General features: G+C 42.0%; 1 protein-coding gene and 1 long non-coding RNA gene across 7 annotated transcripts in view; one reads left to right on the forward strand and one right to left on the reverse strand.

Annotated features, from left to right (window-relative positions):
• ERC1 (ELKS/RAB6-interacting/CAST family member 1) overlaps nt 1–19,764 on the forward strand; it is a 507,898-nt gene that overhangs the window by 480,136 nt on the left and 7,998 nt on the right. The window lies entirely within an intron of this gene.
• Nucleotides 1–19,764, reverse strand: part of LOC142831292 (uncharacterized) — a 128,774-nt gene that overhangs the window by 64,295 nt on the left and 44,715 nt on the right. The window contains exon 4 of one of the 2 annotated variants that reach the window (XR_012907012.1): nt 19,260–19,706. The exons of the other annotated variant lie outside the window; for it this stretch is intronic. This is a non-coding gene — a long non-coding RNA (uncharacterized LOC142831292). Of the gene's footprint in view, nt 1–19,259; nt 19,707–19,764 lie in introns of those variants that run through there. 2 annotated transcript variants of the gene reach the window in all.

Here is a 19,764-nt window from a genome sequence, read left to right on the forward strand (position 1 = left end):
GAAGTCTTTGCCCCTGCCTCCCCCCAGAGAGAACAGACAGCTGTTCTGAACAGCTAGCAATTCCCTTTAGGCACCCGCACCCCTGACATTGGGACAAGAGTTCACTCCCACCCCTGCCCTCAGGTCAAACTGAACCAGAGGGTTGGGGGAGCACACGAAGTCTGCCCTGCCCTGCAAGGGAGCGCGCCGTGCTTTGAGTCGCCTGCTAGCTGAACAGCAGCTGGTAGTTGACTCTAAGTGCTGAGCTCATTGAAGGGTGGGAGGAGACTTTATGCACTCTCCTCACCCCCAGGCCAGTCAGGGCTTGGGCACAAGAGGAGTGCGCAAAGTCTCCTCCTGCCCTGCAAGGAGCGTGCGCCTGGGGGCTGGGGAAGCATGAAGTTTCTCGCTCCCTGCCCTCCAGCGTGAGGTGCTTAGAGTCAACCACCAGGGGCCAGCTGTTGACTCTAAGCGCTGCACGCTCCCCTGTCTCTAGGCCCTGATTGACCTGGGGACAGGGGAGCGGCAGGACCTCCACAGGCCAGATAACCCACTTGGCGAGCCAGATCCAGCCCATGGAGGCCCTCTTACCCAACCCACTATGATGAGTTGGAAGTTACCAGAGGGGAAGGACCCCAGAGTTGGAGCACTATGATAGGGCAGTACCCATAGGTGGAGGGAAAAAATAGGTGAGACACCAGCTTAAAGGGGGCACTCCAGGGCTGAATGAGCTAATTCCTGAGTGACTAGCAGGAGGCACCCATGGAGGTGAGTCATGCCTGGTTACACTCCTATTGTTCATGGCAGTAGAGGAGTTTCTTCTGGAGTTCAGGGTTAGAGGGTTGTACTCCCATTATTCCTAATCCCCAAGGCCAAGGGTGGCTGAGGCCTACTCTAGACCTGCAAAATCACAACAGATTAATGGAGAAATTGAAGTTCCATATGGTCTCCCTGGCTTCTATAGTTCCCTCTCTGGATCTAGGGGACCAGTATGTTGTCCTCGACTTGAAAAACACATACTTCCGTGTCTCCATAATCCCTTCCCAGAGATGGTTTCTGTGATTTGTGGTCAGCGACCAGCACTATCAGTTCATGGTCCCCTCATTTGGACTATCAGCAGCACCAAGAGCATGGTGGTCGAGGCAGACTTTCTTTGCAGACAATGGGTGCAAGTCTTCCCATACTTAGATGACTGGCTCGTCAAGAGCTGATCTTGAGCCCAGGTGGAGGAATACATAAACATTGTGCATGCAGTGTTTCTCAGACTCGGTCTCATCCTCAACATAGTAAATTGGATTGTGATCCCCACTCAGAGAACAGAATTTATTGGGGCACTCTTGGACTCTACCCAAAGCAGGGCACCTCTGCCCACTCTCGTTTTCTGATCCTAAGTGCCATCATCAAAGGTCTCTATCACTTCCCCATCATGACAGTGAGCATTTGCCTAAAACTACTCCAATTGGGATTTCTGCATCACCCTCACAATACAGTTAGAAGTGGTTTACTCACTGGGCTCACAAAACGAAGTAGCTGATTGCCTTAGCAGTCTTTTCATGGCCATGAATGGTCTCTGCACCCAGACATAATCAGCAGTATCTTCAAGAGGTGGTGCCCTTCCCAGATAGATCTGTTCAGGACACAGACCAACAGAAAGTGCCAGAGGTTCTGTTTCTGCCTGATCCACAACCTTGGCTCAGTTGCAAATGCCTTTCGCCTCTTATGTGCAAGCACACTGCTGTACATGTTCTCACTCTTTCCTCTCATGCACAAGGTCCTTCTCAAGATCTGGCAGGATGAGGCACTGCTGATTCTCATAGCACTAGTGTGGCCCTGCCAACATTGGAGTGGCCCTGCCAATGTTGTTAGATCTCACACTGGATATGTCCATGTTTGTGCCCATGATTCTAGACTTCATCATACGGGATCGTGGCCACCTGCAGCACCCCAATCTGGAGTCTCTCCACCTCACAGCATGGGCACTCCATGGTTGAACTCCTTAGAACTCCAGTGTTCTAATTTAGTTAGGGGGGTTCTTCTTGGCAGTAGAAAACAATCCTTTCATGCCACTAAGTGGCCAAGTGGAAATGGGATCTCTATTCAGTTCTTGCTGCAATCATCAATCCCCTTTATATTGGACTATTTACTTGAAGCAAAAGAGGCTGGCAGTCTTGTCAATCTCCATGCACCTGGCTGCTATTTACACTTTCCACCCAGATGCAGTGATTTGGTAATCCCATTGTTGGACACTTCCTTAAGGAGCTAGACATGCCGTATCCATAGATCTGGCAAATGATCCTCCTGTAGGACCTCAGCCTGGTCCTCTCCAGGCTTATGAGATACCGCCCCCCCTTTCAGGCCTCTAGCAACTTACTCTTAGCTCTATCTCTCTTGGAAGGTAGGGTTCCTCATGGTCATAATTTCCGCCAGAAGGGTTTTGGAGCGCAAAGTGTTAATAATCAAACTCCTTATACCGTTTTCTATAAGGACAAGTTTCAGTTGCAGCTGCATTCCAGCCTTTCTTCCAAAGGTAGTATCAAAGTTCCATGCAAATCAGGACATCTTCCTGCCAGTGTTCTTCCTGAAGCCACATCCCAGTGACAGGATTGGTCCATTCCCTGGATGTTAGACGTGCCCTGACTTTTTACATCAAGTAAACAAAACTGTTCAGTAAATCAATGCAACTTTTTGTTGTCATCCCAACAAATTTCTTCTTGGATCACAACCTGCATCAGAATGTGCTACAGCCTGGCTATGATACCAGCCCCAGCATTGCAGGAACACTCAGCAAGAGCACAGACGCCATCTGCAGTATCCCTATTCAGGACATCGGTAGAGTGGCAACATAGTCATCTATCCACAGCTTTATGTCACACGATGCCATCACGCCAGGTTAGGGGTGATACCATATTTGGTAGAGCAGTGCTTTAGTCTGCAACTTGATGAATTTCTCTGGAGAACTGCTTGGTAGTCACCGACTTGGAAATGATATGAGCAACCACTTGAAAAAAAATAGTTATTTACTTTTGTAGCTATTATTCTTGGAGATGTGTTGCTCATGTTCATTCCAAGACTCGCCTGTTTCCCCCTCTGTTGGAGTATCCAGCCAAGAAGGAATTGAAGATGCAACTGGTTGCTGGGGACTATATACATGGCCATGAACGTACCACTCCAGGGAGCTGCACTGCCATCTTGACAGATACTGCTCTGGAAAAACCTTCCAATGATTATGCACACCGCATAGGCACGTATATTTGGAATGGACTTGATCAACACATGTCATAGAGCAGCAGTTACAAAAGGTAAATAACCATTTTTTTCACATACAGAGTTGAGTTTTTCACGTACGGAATTTTCAAAAGTACTCATCTAACTCCACTCCTGTGGTAAAGCAGTGACTCCAGTGAGACAAGAGTGATGCCAACATTGAACACTTTCAAATATCTTACCCAAAACAGAGATTTAAATCTGCTTCATATTCTTATTCTATGCAATAGAAATTAAGGCTGAGCTGCCATCCTAAATCCCTTTTTTCAGACATGTATAACTTTCTCATTAATTATAGTTTGAACTGTAATTTCTTGTGCTTATTCTCAACCTAGCAGTGAATATTTTTTGGAAAGTTTATTGGGAGTTCATTGAGGCATTTGGCAAATGAGCACGAATGAAAATGTTTTTTGGCCAGTGAAGACACGTATCAGATGCTTTAAAAAAAAAAAAAGAAAGAGAGAGAGAGAGAGAGAGAACTCAAAAACAGTTTTGTGTTTAAATTTCAAACTTAGCATATAGGTATCCTTTAGCAAAGATTATCGTTTTGGCAATGTTTTTTGTGGGGGACTCTTAATATTAAAATAAGTTGGAGATGTTTAATATACTGATCATTCACATCCATAATCTATTAATGCATACATTATTTGGACCATTGGCTTAAGAAAAATGCAGCAAGCTCTGGACATCAAGGGTACGTCTACACAGAGGGCTATTTCAGGATACTGGAAGTATCCCAGAATAGCTACCCCACATCTTTTGAACACATCTGCTATTTCAAGATAGGTCTCAAAATAACAGACATGCTATTTTGGCATCCCTGTAACACTCGTTCCATGAGGGTTAAGGGATGTCTCAAAATAGTGCATTATTTCAAAATTTGGTGCTGTGTAGACACCAAAGCTCTTTAAACAGGAGCAATTGAAAGGGCTTGCAGCTCTTGGTCCCACTGGCCCATTGCCTGGGAGCTGCCCAGGAGGTGGGAGCCCTTTCAGCTGCTTCTATTCAAAGGGCTTGTACCTGCTGGGAATTGCCAGGCAATAGGTTGGCAGCAGGGCCAGGAGCTGCCAGCCATGTTATGTGAATTTTAAGTCTCCACCCCAGACAACTCTGGGAGGAGGCTCGCCCCCAGCACCCTCCCAATTGCTCCAGGTCCCTTCTATTGGTTAGAAACCAGGGGGCAGGGACCCCAGGCCAAGCAAAGCTCCCAGCAGGGTAGTTTTCACCCCACCCCTTCTGGGTTGGCCTGTGGCCACTTCCAAAATTTGTGACGTGGCCTCCCTTCAAAAATTAGTGCATGGTAAGGTTACATCACAACTTGCCATATTGGACTGTAACTGTTTATATGGATAAGTCCCAAATCATTCATCTTCTTTATATATAGTCAGAGAAATATAGGGTTGGAATGGACCTATGGACATCGAGAGGCCATCTAATCCAGTTGCCTGCACTGAGAGGGAGGATCAAACCTTAGACCATACCTGACAGGTTGTTTTCCTACCTTTCTTTAAAACATCTAATGATGGGCATTCCATAATCTCCCTTGGAAGCCTATTCTGTCTCTCCTCATAGCTAGAAAGTTTTTCCTGATATCTAACCTAAATCTCCCTTGCTGCAGATTAAGCCAATTACTTCTTGTTCAACCTACATTGGACTTGGAGAACCATCCTCATTATATAGGCCCTTAATATATTTTGAAGACTATTATCAGAGCCTTCTCCCCTCTTTTCTTTTCTCCGGACTAAATATACCCAGTTATTTTAACCTCTCCTCACAGATCAGGTTTTCTAAACCTTGATTATTTTGATTGCTCTCCTCTGGACTGTCTCCAACTTGTCTACATCTTTCTTAAAGTATGGTACCCAGAACTGGACACAGTACTCAAACTGCCTCATCAATGCCAAGTGAAGAGGGACAGTTACCTCCTATGTCTTACATATGACAGTACTATTAATACACTGCAGAATTATATTAGTCTTTTTTGCAACTACATTACATTGTTGACTGATATTCAATTTATGATCCATTAGAGCTCCCCCAATCCTTTTCAACTGTTTTGTCACCTAGCCAGCTATTCCCCACTTTGTTGTTGTGCATATATTTTTTTTCCTATGTGCACTACTTTGCACTTGTCTTTGTTGAATTTCATCTTGTTGGTTTCATACCAGTTCTCCAATTTGCCACAGTCTTTTCAAATTTTAATCCTGTTCTTCAAAATACTTGCAACACTTCCACTCTGGTTTCATCCACAAATTGTAGGAGCATACTCTTTACTTCATTATCCAAGCCATTAATGAAAATATAAACTAGTAGACTTAGGACACACTCCTGCAGAACTCCACTAGATATGCCCCTTCTCCCCCCCCCCCCCCCCACCCCCCGATTTGACAGCAGACCATTGATTAACTACTCCTTGAATACAGTCTTTCAACTGATTTTGCACCCACTATGATGTTTCCCAAGGGTACTGAGGATTATAAACCACTTTGCTCCCACATACTCTTAGAATGAGGAAGACTTGCTAGGTCTCCCATGGATCTTTTCCCCAATTAAACATTGTTTTCTAGGCTTTACAGGTCCTGCATTTTCTCAATAGGTTAGCAGTAGGCACTGCCTCTCCCCCCAGCACAATCTCTCAACTCCCATTGGCTGGTTCCGGCAAATGGGAGTTGAGAGATTGTGATAAGGAGGAAGGGACAGCCAATGGGAACCATCCAGTGGGAGCTGAATGATTGTGTTGGGGGGTGGGACAGTGCGCAAAGGTGCCCTCTCCCCCCATGCAGAGAGGCAGATGGAGCAGCCACTCTGAGCCCCTGGACAGCTCCCTGCCTGAGGGCCCTGGGTAGGGTGGCCATAGGCCAGACTGAAAGGCTTGGCAGGCCGAATCTTGCCTGCCCCAGCCTAAGGAGTTGCTCCTCTCAATGATTTATTTAATGATAATAAAATTGACTGTTCCAACTATCACACAGCAGAGCCCCATTTGTCACATCGAATTGGGACCAGGGCCAGATCAAATCATCAAAACTTGGATGATCAGGTCTAGAGATGTACTTGAATAGTCGTGTAACTGCATGAAATCTTAGCAGTTACACAACTATTTGATAGTCCCTGGGGCGGGGTGGTCGCCAGTGTGCTCTGGCCCCTCTCTCAGGAGACCTCTGTCACCCCACGCTGCTGCCTGTGTACCAGGTGGCAGCTGGTCCATGAGGGGATCCAGTTTAAAAATCAGCTCCCTATGCAGACCAGCTGCCTGCTGCCCTGCATTACTGCCTCTGATGCAGAGGGAGCAGCACAGGGTGGCAGCAGCTCCTGTCTCAGGGGAGGGTCTGAGCTCCCGGACCCAGCATGAGCCCAAACTGAGCCAGGCTACCTGCCCACCTGGCTTCTAATGCACTTTAAATGCAGAGTGCCAGTGGGGGTAGGTCCTGAACCCAGTGCAAGCTGGGACTGAGCTAGGTGCTGGCCAGCTTGATAAAAAATTTACTGGCGGGAGGGGAGGGAAATGCGTGTAGTCTATAGTATTAACCAATAAGCTTTTGCTTATTGGTTAATCAGTTAATTGACTACTCTATTACATCCCTACTATGGACCAGCCTCTGTCCGCGGTGAGCCCAGATTTGCCACAGACAGAGGCTGCTTCGTGGGATGCAGACCAGCCTCTGTCCACAGGGAGCCTCAAACCTCCCACAGCCAGGGGCTGCTGCTGCAGGCCAGCCTCTGTTTACGGGGAGCTCAGATGAGGCTCTCCATAAGCAAAGGCTGCTTTGCGGCAGCCTCCCCTGCCCTCTCTGATAGGAGGCAACAGAGGGGGAGCAGGCAAGCCCTGGAGCTGGCATACATGAGGAGCCGCTTGAAACCTGGCTCCCCACACATATCAGCTCCAGCTTGCCCCCTTCACCTCCGTGCTGCTGCCTACCAGAGGCCCCAGCTGGAGGAGAGGGGCATCGCCAGGCAGGCAGCTCTGGTGCTTGTGGGAGAGCCTGCTTAAAGCCAGCTCCTCGTGGGCAACTGGCTCCCGCTCCACCTCCCCCCCCCCCACCTGATACAGAGGCAGCAAGGGGGAGGGTACATGTAGTCCATAGGATTAACCGATAACCCCAGGCTTAATCGTTTACTCGACTGTACCCGAACATCCCTAATCAAGAGAATGGAGACATGCGAGGCTGCATCGCCATCTAGTGGCCACAGGAAGAATCGCCTACTTCTGGCCCCTGTGTGCGCTGGTTGTTAAGTTAACATGGAAAGCTGCAAAATGGAAGGTTGGAAGAACAGGGTTCTGCTGCACCCCCTCATCATCTGTAATGACTGCACATGATAGGACACCTCATATTATAACACTGCTACTCATGACACTCTCACACGGATCCTCCCAGCTGCCTAATCAGATATCAAAATCATGTTGATTGGTCTGTAATGCTGCCATTGATTGGTCTGTAAACCAGGTTCTCTTCAGTGTGCATTTAAAGATAGGTTATGTTTGCCCTTTTCTTTGGGATCTCTCTCACCCTCCATGAGTTCATAAAGATAATGCTAATGCTTCCAATATTGCTTCAGCTAGTTCCTTAAGTACCCTAGCATGAATTTCACCAGGGTCTGTCAACTTGAATACATCTAATTTATATAATCTTTTACCTGTTCTTTCCCTACTTTGGCTTGAATTCCTTCCCCCTTGTTGTTAATAAAGAACTCCACAAATATACTCTCTCAGATCTGTATTCAGTACATACACCAATGGATGATAGTTCTGTTGAAAGGATATTTTGTGGTCCTGACTTCTAGCCAAAACATTTTTGCTCTGGTTTTCTTCTTTTGTGATGTTTGAACTTGTTTCCTTGTACTTTTGGCTCAAGGGCTGAATTACAGTCCAAAAAAATGAAGCCACAACTCAGCAGCCAAATATAGGAGGCTAATGGAAGAACTTGTCTACACATGGAGTTATTCCAGAATAGCTAATCCTGAATAACTCTCTGCGTGGACACTCTTATTCTGAACTAAATATGCCTTGTTCCTGTTTAGTTAATACCACTTTGAAAATGGATGAAGCTAAGCAGGAACAAAACATTCTTTTTACTATTGTTCTTTAAATTCACACCACTCTTAATCCGAATTAACTTAACTTTCAAATGTCGTCAAATGCTAACAATTCAGGAAGTACAGGCCTCTAAAGGTAAATGCGTCTGTAACAGGACCTTGATATGTTAGCCGTTACTATGCCTTTGTGGACATATGTATTAGAAATACATCACACTGTACCCTCGCCAGTGTAGCTGTGATACCTGATCCTTCCACCTTTTCCTCTTAAAAGCTGTTAACCCATGCACAGTTAACCTTCCAGCTCAGAGGAAAATGTCACAGTCCATTCTACCCTCCCTGTGCTCAACTGGATTTTGTTTCAGGATCTGTGGGTCAAAATACAAATAATATTTTTAAAATTATGAACCACTTTCTTTACTGCTTTTATCTGCCTAACTGCATTTTTTCCTTTGTATTTAAAGTATTCTCATGGAAGAAAGAGGGTTGGTTTTCCAGGTTCACAGAAGAACCCAAAGGAGCAATTATTCACATTTTGGAATTTTAATTAGTTTTGTAAATAACTTCAAATCTGGTGCATTAAATTCAGGCCTGTCCCCTCTAATATTCTCTTCAGCCTCAATGGGAAAAAATTAATCCTCTTGAATGTTAATAACTCTAATGTGATTAGGGTGGGCACGTTAAACTGAAAACCAAGGGAAATGTACCTACTCTTTTACCAATCAGATATTTTTAACATAAATTGTTTAGAATTCATATATATATTATCACTTTTTTAGCAGCAGCTCCTGTTGGCAGAACCTAGTCCAGCACTGGTGGTAGCTGTGGTTAGAAGCTCTATGCTTCATCATAGCCAGTGTTCTTAGTACCCTACTGGGAAAGGCTGGGACAAGAATACTGTGAGCATCCTACACAACTTCTTGGGGCTTCTCTTGAGATGAGAGATTAGAACAGAAGTAGCTATAAAATTCCCATAGAGCCAGCACATACTCAATGACCTGTAGACTCTATTATAAAAATAGATAGTGGAATAGTGTCTACTGATATACCACGTGGTTCAGTGGGACAGTGCATGAAAAGCACCTTTGCACATTCTCACATAAAAATAGTTATGTGGCTGCTGGAGACTAAGGCTGTGTCTACACTGGCACCTTTTTCCGGAAATGCTTAAAATGGAACAGTTTTCCGTTAAAGTATTTCCGGAAAAAGAGCATCTACATTGGCAGGATGCTTTTCCGGAAAAGCTCTTTTTCCGGAAAAGCGTCCGTGGCCAATGTAGACGCGCTTTTCCGGAAAAAAGCCCCGATTGTCATTTTCGCGATCGGGGCTTTTTTGCGGAAAAGACTACTGTGCTGTCTACACTGGCCCTTTTCTGGAACAGTTTTCTGGAAAAAGGACTTATGCCCAAGCGGGAGCAGCATAGTTTTTCCGGAAAAGCAGCTGATTTCTTACAGTAAATCGTCACTGCTTTTCCGGAAATTCAAGGGGCCAGTGTAGACACAGCCCATGTGTTTCTGAGAAGTTAGTGTCTTCCATGCCTAAGGATGTAGCTTCATTGTAGTAACATGAAATCAACCTTACTCTTGAAGGGCAATGGTCCTTATTAATAGATGCCATTGGAATGCCATATAAACCTTTGGTTTAACCACAGATTTTCTGAAATTATAATTAGAAACAGTTCCTAATGTTGAGTTAAAGTAGTAAAATTCCAGTCCAAGTCTAATGAGAGGCCCAAGGCCTATACCCTGGATTTATGATCATATGAGATATCAGAAACCACACTAAATTGGGCCTGGTTAGAACCAGGATAAGGCACAATAAAGGAAAAACCAGGGAGCTGTCAGCAAATATGTTGTTGATTAATTTGGTAGGACACATTCCCTTTGAGTCAGTCCTGAATCAATGTCCCCAAATGTTTTAAGGGGCACTGTGCTTCTGGATATGTCATCTATTCGTCAACTCAGGCCTGACAGCCTATTGTCATTAAACAAATTAGGTTACTTTCTAAAGAGCGGAAGTGCTAGGCATTGGATCCTGGCCTGCAGAAACAGAAATTCCAACATGAATAATTACATTTACCTAGTATTTTTTCATTGGATATACTGTTCTCTTTCATCTCATGTCTTGTTGTATAGTATTGCTATGTTTTGTTGGACGGGCACTGCATTTCACTTTAAAGGTAGCTATATTTTAAGTGGTGAATAATTGATTCCTTTTTATTTGTGTATAAAGGTGTTTAACACTAAGAACCTTAATAGATCTTACATTGATGTTTTATAGTTCAATTTTTGTTTTTCCTTATTTGTATTTTTATAAAAAGGTTATAAAGGGACATTCAATCATTAAAAGAAAAGATTAAATATGTAGCTATAGTGTCTACCAGCAGAGGTTGGAGGGCAGCAATGGAAGTGAGAACAAGACACAATGTAAAATAAAACTGCCATATTAGTAGTGGTAATCACTGATCAAGTGATAATTGAATTACTGTCATATATTGTATTTAAAAGCCTCAAATCCAACTAATAAAGAGTGACACCCCATTATAGTAAAGGGGATTTGTTTGGTTTTGTTTTACTCAAAACCAAAGATTCTAAAATGAAGATGCTTGTAAAAAGCAAGGTGATTTTTTTAAGTGGGAATTTCTCTCTAACTGAAGAAAAGCCTACCTGGTAAAATAATACTTCTGCACTTGGAGTTGTAGCATGTAATCTCTTTGCCTCCCTATGATTGCATGGGGCACTGATGGCTGTGTACAGGGAAGAGAAGTCTTAGGAAAATACATCTTAGTTTGCATTGGAAATCATTGTAGCAAGGCCTGGTCCCCTTCCATCTCCACTACAAATAGCTTCAGGAGCATTCAGGGTTTCCTACTTATCCCTTTCTTGCTCATTCATAGAATAGGAGGGTAGAGAGATGATATTCCATCTTGGTTGCACTGGTTATAGCCTACAATATCAGGTAGATAAGAATTGCTGCATTCCTAGAGCACAATGTATGTCTTTAACTGAATTTTAATAGCAGTTAAGTTTCAGAATAACAAAATTCATTCACTGAATAGGAATTCCAGTTTTTTAAAATATATTCTGTACTTACTATTTATGCCTTTCATGGCACAGGATACCAAAGCACTTTATACATTAATTTACTATAACATTTCAACATAACATATATTATTAATGAATTGTGAACATATAAAACATAAATATATCGTAATATACATCCTCTGAAAAATAATGAAAGCAAGAATAAACATAATTTATATAAAATTACTGTATAAACTACCTTTTCTTCATTCAACTCTTCCCTTAAAATCTACCATTTCTGGAGATTCTATTAGAAATTAGCCAACAAAAACGTAATTATTTGGTTTTTTTTATCTTTATTCTATTCTGCTTTGCACTAGCCCTTACTGAGCCACTACATTATTTTACCTATTTTACCCTCTCACGCTTCTCTGTCCTGTTTCCTATTAGCTTGTTATCTTTCTTCTTTCTACCCATTATATCTTTTGCATTTTTAGCTTGTAATTTCTTTGGGCAAAGGTACTGTATTTTAAGGTTCTAAGAAATTATAAGTGTAATGTGTAACTTACACTTAAGTCACTCTAGGATTTGATCTCCTACCTCTGAAATGTTTACTACAGCAATTCAGGTGTGTCTCATTATTTGTACAGAGAATACATAAGTAGGTTAAGCAAGTTTTCCCAGTCAAGAGGGAAATTAACATATGCAAGTTAGGGACACTCAATTAATTATTGCTAACCTTTTTATTCTTCTTTTAATCCTCCAAAATACATTAATTACTAAGAACAAAAGCTATTTCTGATATTGTCAGACCTTTATGCACACAAAAACAATGAGTAGTACTGTGGCACCTTAGGATACATCTACACAACATAACTGCTTGTAGTGTAGACGCAGACTATTTCAACATAATGTTGAAATAATGTCAAGCTGGAGGACTTCTTACTCTACCTCCCATAAATCTCATTTTACAAGGAGTAAGGGAAGTCAGAGGAAGAGCACTCTCTTCCTCGGACTTCCTCCTGTGTAGATAGCGCCAAAAGCCGAAATAAGCTGTTTCGACTTAAGCTATGCAATTGACGTAGCTCAATTGATGTGATATAGCTTATTTCAGCTTTAGCCCTGCTGTGTAGACATGTCCTGAGAGACTAACAAAACAAAATGGTCTCCACTCAAGATCATCTCATCTGAAAAAGCGGGTTTTGCCCACAAAAGCTTATGATACTATATATATATATATTTGTTAGTCTCCAAGGTGCTACGGGATTCCTCATTTTTAAAGTTACAGATTAACATGACTATCTCTCTGAGACCTTTTTACACACAAGTGCAGTATACGTTATTTAAAATGTACATAATTTACTAAAAGGGTTTTATGTGATTGGTTTGGATTATAATGTAGATTCAGTTGTGTATCTACACAGTCAAATTGGTTTTGAAGAGATGTAGATGTTGAAGTGTGCTTTTTCACTTTTTGGATAAGATGTGGTATGGTTTGATTTACATCTAGTATGTCCTTTGTTGGGGGTATATCAAATAGATCTTTTCATTTTTCACTTCTGTGATCCTAAACACATCTTCAATAACTACAATATGTCCTGATCCAAATATACACAAACTTGGGTAGAGAGTCCAGATCCAGATGCTAATATTATGGTCGCAGGCCAGTCTGTTTCAGTCCCTTTAGAACAGTGGTTCTCAACCAGGGGTATGTATACCCTGGGGGGATGGAAAGGTCTTCCAGGGGTACATCAGTTCAGCTATATATTTACCTCCTTTCACAACAGGGTACATAAAAAGCACTAGGAAAGTTGGTACAAAAATTTAATGCAGACAAAATGAGAACATAAGCAATATTTCAGTAATAGTGTGCTGTCACACTTTCATATTTTTAAGCAAGTAGTTTCTAAGGGAGGTGAAACTTGGAACATGCAAGACAAATCAAACTCCTGAAAGAGATTCAGTAATCTGGAAAGCTTGAAAATCACTGCTTTAGAATATCCTGTGGTTGATTTTTCTTCTTTTCCCTTTTGCCATAATTGATGGCCTATGCTCTATTTTGCTTGTCCACAGCTCCTGCTCTCCTGTTTTAAATACAACTCTCTTGTTTGTTTTTCTGCCTTTGATATTTACACAGGATTAGTAATGGGAGGAAAGTAACATCTTATTTACTGAGAATCTTAGGGGTAAACTCCCTCATAAAAACAAACTTTAACATTCTCCAACAAAAGGAGTCTTATTGCAGGAGGGGAAGGGAAAAGGTCACTGACCTATCCATGACAGTGCCTCATCCACTCAACACACATTTAGTTGAGAAATACTTTGGAAGATGCTGCAGAGGTATCCTCTCACTTAACTGGAGACAGAAGTACAGTGCAAACTAATCTCTTGGTAACATATTTCTTATTCTGTAATGCAAGTTGTTGCTCTGAAACCAGGTGGGGAATAGGAGAGAGTTTGAAACTGTCATGCATTATCTAAGGACATTGATTCTCTACCCCACTCAGAGATGTAGTCTCAGTACAGAAACGTCCCCTTTCTTCATGTGGAGACAAAATATAAATAGTTATGAAGCTATTTGTTGAGGTTCCTGTTCATTCTCTTCCTCTGGTATCTATTTTGTACCTGTCATCACCTATACTCACACAGGGCCTTTTACCCTACTCTGTCCTTGGTCAGTTCCATAGGGTAAGTGTGTAATTCTCATTATGTCCTAGGCTGGGGAAAAGAGATTGAACATTTACATGTTCTTGTGCTTCTTTATCACCCCAGGGAAAGGGAAAGCTGAGCAAAGTTAGCACTATTTCCTTCTGCATTCAATACACAGATGCTGGGAGCCCAGGGACAACATTTGATCAAGGTATCCGACATTTCAGAGATTGTTTCCCCAAAGCTTGAGATTGCTGAACCTCTAGATTTATCTGGTTATAACATGGAGTACTGGACACTCCTTGCTTATTAAGGAAACGTGCTGAATGAGAGCTCAGTTTATTCTGATCCCAGCTATTCCCAGCAGAAGTCACTATAAGAAATAGCAGAGAAGTGATGGTTACAGGAAAGGTAACCAATTACTTATTAAAATAAACCTGTGATGCTGAAATCATGTAGAAAAAAATAATATTCTTGTCTTTAGCTTTTTTAGAAGTCTAGTATCTAGTATTTTTCTAACCTTCATGTTTGAAGTGTTGTCCATGCAGCAACTACTAGCCTTACATTTGTGTGTATTTAAAATATTTCACTGTGTCCCTCCTCCAAGACCTTTTTTTGTGTACAGCTTGAATGGAACCATACAAGGTTGGTCCTGCTTTGGGGAGGGAGCTGGACTGGATGACCTCCTGAGGTCTCTTCCAGCCCTAGGATTCTATGATTCTAAGGTTTATGCCTCTTTTCTCCTAGGTGAAGAGGTTCTGTTGAATTCTTGATTATTCTATTCAGAATATAGTGATTTATCTTTGAAATAGCAAATAAATGTATAATTTAGAAAGGTGAGAAAATGATCAGAAATTAGATTTCTTCTTTTCCGAAGTGAATGTAGAGCTGAGAAAAGTGTTAAATTGACAACACTGGAGACCAAAATCAGCTGGTGTTCCAGAAGCAGTGACAGGTATTAGCTTTCCTACATAGCCCACTGCATAACCCTGACATGGAGGAATTGATTTTAGGGATGAGAAGAGACTTCAGCTTTCATTTGTATGTATTATGGTGCTTAGCTGTTCTCAAATATTAGACACTAAAAGCAGTGACCTTCCATGGTTTTGAAGGATTCCAGTCTATTTGGCTAGCCTGTTTTTGCTGTACCATGTTGAAGACAGACAGGGAACCTTTTACTGTCAGTGACCTCTGGTTGCCAAAGACAACTGGGTCCTGATGATTACTCTGCAAGGTTGCACGATAAAATTTTCAAAGAACCACCCAGATTGTACTGTCCTTCACCTAAGAATGTTGTCTGAATCATCATTGTAAAGAAGAAATGTTGCAGGAAATCCCTGCTGGCAAAAAAACACTTGAGTCTTTTTCAGTGGACAAAAAATGGAAGAGAAGTTATTCAAAAAACATGAATGGTCTCACCCTTCCTAGGTCTTTGGGAACAAAATCAATATCTGATCAAAGAAAAGTTCAAGAGGGTCATCCTTATAGTCATTTCATTTCTCTTAGAGGTAGAAAATTGCCAACATGTTCTGGACCTTATGGTTACCACAGGTTGAACCTCTATAGTCTGGTACTCTGTGGTCAAGCAACATCCGTGATCCAGCATGATTTTAGTTGAGCCAGAGAGCCACTTATCATGGGTAAGGCCAAGTTTCATGTGGTCCACCAAAGTCTGAGCTGCGACCACCCCTCTTACTCTTCTTTGCGCCCCTCACTGCCCCAGGCTATGACCATAGGTTGGGGCAGCTGCGGAGCCTTAGGCTGGATCCAGACATGGAGCCCCCAAGCTGAAAACCGAGATCCTGGGTAGCAGAAGAAGTTCCAGGGACCAGGACTGGGACCCTGGGGCCAACATTGGAGCCCTCAGGTGGCAGCAGGGACACCGGAAACAGTGCCACACTGGGTGTCAAGCCCCTGCACCCATGCCCATAGAGACCCATTCACACTTGCATTGACCTCCAGTGGTTTGGAAAATTTTTTGGTTCAACATCAGTCAGGTTCCAGGGGTGCTGAACTAGAGGGGTTCAATGTGTACTTAGATTTAAATAAGGATGTATCGAATGCAAAAGACAGTTTTCAAGTACATAAAAGGAGGAGGGTGAAAAACTGTTTTCTTTAAACTCTGAGGATAAGATAAGCAATCTGCTTAAACTGCAGTATGGGAGGCTTAGGTTTGACATTAGGAAATACATTCTAATTGTCAGCATAATTAAGTGCTGCAACAAATTCCTTAGAGCAGCAGTGGAAGCTCCGTCATTGGAAATTTTTAAGAACAGGTTAAAAAGGCAACTGGCAGGAATGGTCTAGCTATTCTACTTTGAGTGCAGAGGACTGGACTAGATGACCTATTGATATCGCTTCTAGTCCTACACTTGATTGATTAAATAATTAGATGAAAATATAACACTAGCAAGAGGTACCTTGTTCACCAATTCTGGAAGATAGCTTCTGCACACCTTTATACTAGTCCCGCTGGTAGCAAAGTCCTAGAAAATCTTAGGGGGGAGAGATGTTCAGTTACCCTAACAACCCTAATGCTGGCCCATCTCTGTACTTCTCAACTCTTTTGTAAAGCCAGTCCTGGCAGGCTAAGAATCAGAGCTCAGATCATCACCTTCAGAACCAGAGTCTCTTGTTCCATTCCACTTTGGAAGTTCTCTCTCTGATACCGAGGCTCCTGACACAATTTAGATCCATACCTGCAGTGTGATGAAATCAGGCTCAAGTTAGACCCCTTTCCTTGAGATTGCTGGTGTACCTTATTCATCTATCTACATCCGTTTTAAAAACTAATCCAATACAGCTACATTTGATAGCTATTTTGATCTATCATAGCCTAAGGTAGACCACTGTCTTTATATCCCCTTATTAGCAGGTTCAGGTGGGGCTTGATACTTTTAAAGCCCATGTTCCATTATAAAACTTCTGTTGCTGAATATCAATGTGGTCCTTAAATAGTGGATGAAAGCTCCTGTTGAATTCACTTCTTGTAGATTTGACTGTCTTACATGACAATTTTCTTTATGACAGTGGCATCAGCTCACAGTGAAAGAGAACTTTAGGGTCCAATAAGTGATTTGCCTTTGTGACAGTCAAGCTGGATAGCTGCAAAAGAGTGGTGGAAGGCAGGTATGTTAGCCCTAGAATGGTAAAGGTCCTTTTTCCTATGAACTGAGAAGAGGTTACCTCAAGTCAAATAGGGACACATGAGTCCAATTAAGTGCTGCCTGAGACCTTTAAAAATCCTTCCATTGGTGAGAGAGGTAGAAGACAGACAAGCTGCTGCAGGGAGAATGTCCATTGTGTTTCCTTCTGGGGGAACAACTAAAGCTGAGTACCTGTGTAGGGGAAGGACTGATACTCTGGGGCCAACAAGAAGACACCACCACCTAGTGAGGGGACAAGGAAAGATATCCCTCTGTGGTTTGTATTTGTAAATTGTGGGGGGGGGTTCTGTTTGCTGGAGGAGTAAGCCTTGAGCCTGCCTGAGGCAAAATATAGAGAGGAAAGACAGACTCTGTCCAGAATTAACCTGTTTTATCCCAAGCATCACTACTGCCAGAGGGAGAAGCACAAAGTGTGGGAAGACAGAGCAGTTGCTTTAACATGAGATGATATGAACTGATATGGTGATATTCTTCTCCAGAATGATGATGAAGTTCCAAAAACATCTGAAAAACAGATGTACAGACTTCTCTGCCCATGATGATTTACAAAGCACTATTACATGTATTTGGCATTGCGGGGGGGAGCGGGGGGAGAGAATATTATTGTAAACTCTTCATGCTCCAGAACTAGTTTCCAAGGTAGAAAAACCCAAACATCCCTCTCTCTCAGAATGATTTGCCTTATTTCATGAAGTCCCGTGTTTTCGGTTACATTTGTTCAGTTAGATTCGTTCTTTGAGGAGATTACTCTCTAGGAATGAGACTCCTGAGACAAGCAGCATGTTTATGAAAGAGGAAATGATTTAAAACTTGTGATTCTACTTCTCTGAAAATATCATCTTGCAGAATTCTCATTTATCTATACACTTCCCCTCAGATTTGGAGTTTACCTCTGTTTGAGGGTTGGTTTTTTTTTTAATTATTATTTTCTGTTGATCACCTTGAACTGTTTAACGGTTTCATTCTTTCTGGAAGCTTCATTCTACACTCAGTGGATGCATTTGACTGAAATGGCCAACGGGCAACATTTATACTCTGTAAGTAGCAGTGTACGACATCCAGTAGGGATCCTGGCTCATGTATCCCCCCTGATAATACTGCTTTTAAAAAAACTTAGCTAGGAGAGTTTTGCTCATCTTGCATTGAAAAGCCAGAATCCATGAATGAAAATCCTGCAACGATGTTGTTTCTTCAGAGAAGCAGAATTATGTACGTCATTTTCCCTTTTCTCTTCAGGTTTTTCTTTCCCTCCATCTCCCCCACCTCCATGCATGTAAACACCTCTGATTGCTGTCAGTATGAAGATTTTACTCTGGCATGGGGAAGCAAATAAAGCCATGCCACCAAGTCAGTATCACTATCTGTGCTATTCTATGAATGTGCCAGTATTAAGTGCTTTATTATAGTGTCTTTGGAGTCTGGTTCGGTTGCTAGAATTTCACTAACCTGAGGCTTAAGGCAGCTCCTGAAGCCAAGTCACTTGCCTCGCAATTTAGTGCTGCTTCTAAATCACAGTCCTGCTTCTTCCATCCCTTCTTGAATACTGGATGTCTCCTAGCCTTTCACATGGCACTCACCAAAATCTTTTCCATTTCACTATTACAGCCAGGCTGTTATCCAGCTACAAGGGCCAAGTTAATCACATATCCAACTGTTTCTAAGCCAAGCTGAGTTCCTTCTAAATTCCCTTCCTCCTTCCTTTTTCCTTTGAGAGCAGTTACAGAGCCCAGAACATTCCCCTCTGTCTTCTCCACCCACTTCCCCAGCTCATGTCATTTTGAGAGTCATGATCAGGTTGCTTTTGCATTTGTGATTTTTGGCAAAAGCCTCTCTCAAAAGTATATTACATAATCATTAACCTTACAAAACTGTTGTAGTAATATTTAATAGTGTTAGAAATCCTGCATTTTGAAAGTAGAGAAACCGAGCTACAGACACTGCAAAGAACGGTAACGTTTTATTCAAAGCAATGTCCTGAAAAGCATCAGAAATGCTGAGAGAACTTTATCTACCCATAATAAATATGTTAGTCCTAGCAATAAAAACAAAATGTAAATGTTTTACATTTAATCATATAGTGGTTATCTTCATGATCATACTTAATCACAAATAAGAACAAACTTAAGGTCCTCATTTCCCTCTTTTTGTTAAGATTCGCTAATTGCACGTGTCATTACACACAGAACTAATTAGAGAGTTTGCCTATAGAACACCTGTTAAACATTTCATGAAATATAGCACTTAGTTGAAAAACACATTTTGGAATCTGTGCAATACATAAGGCCAGGGTTTGAGAATCCATTATTTCTTCTAGCCAACTTCTGATTGCAATTATAATACTGTAATGCAGAGTAATTGAACTGGAAACTTACAGGATTTTAACTGAGAAAATTTGGTCCTCATTGCACAGTCTGGACAAGGCACAGTGAATAAGACAGGAGATGTACTCTCTAAACAAAATAAGTATTTAATTTCCATACAGAAAATAAAATTTTGATTTAAAGTGGCTGTACTATGTTCAACATTCCTGTTAACTTCTGGCTTCAGAATTTTTTTCCCCTGTCCTTTTTGTGCACTGAATGAGGATGGTGTTCTGCAGAAATAATAGTACAGTATGTAGTTTAAAGTCTACGCAAAGGGACAGTTCGGTT

Source organism: Pelodiscus sinensis, chromosome 1 (genome assembly GCF_049634645.1).
Source record: "Pelodiscus sinensis isolate JC-2024 chromosome 1, ASM4963464v1, whole genome shotgun sequence".
In the NCBI taxonomy this organism is placed as follows: Eukaryota; Metazoa; Chordata; order Testudines; family Trionychidae; genus Pelodiscus; species Pelodiscus sinensis.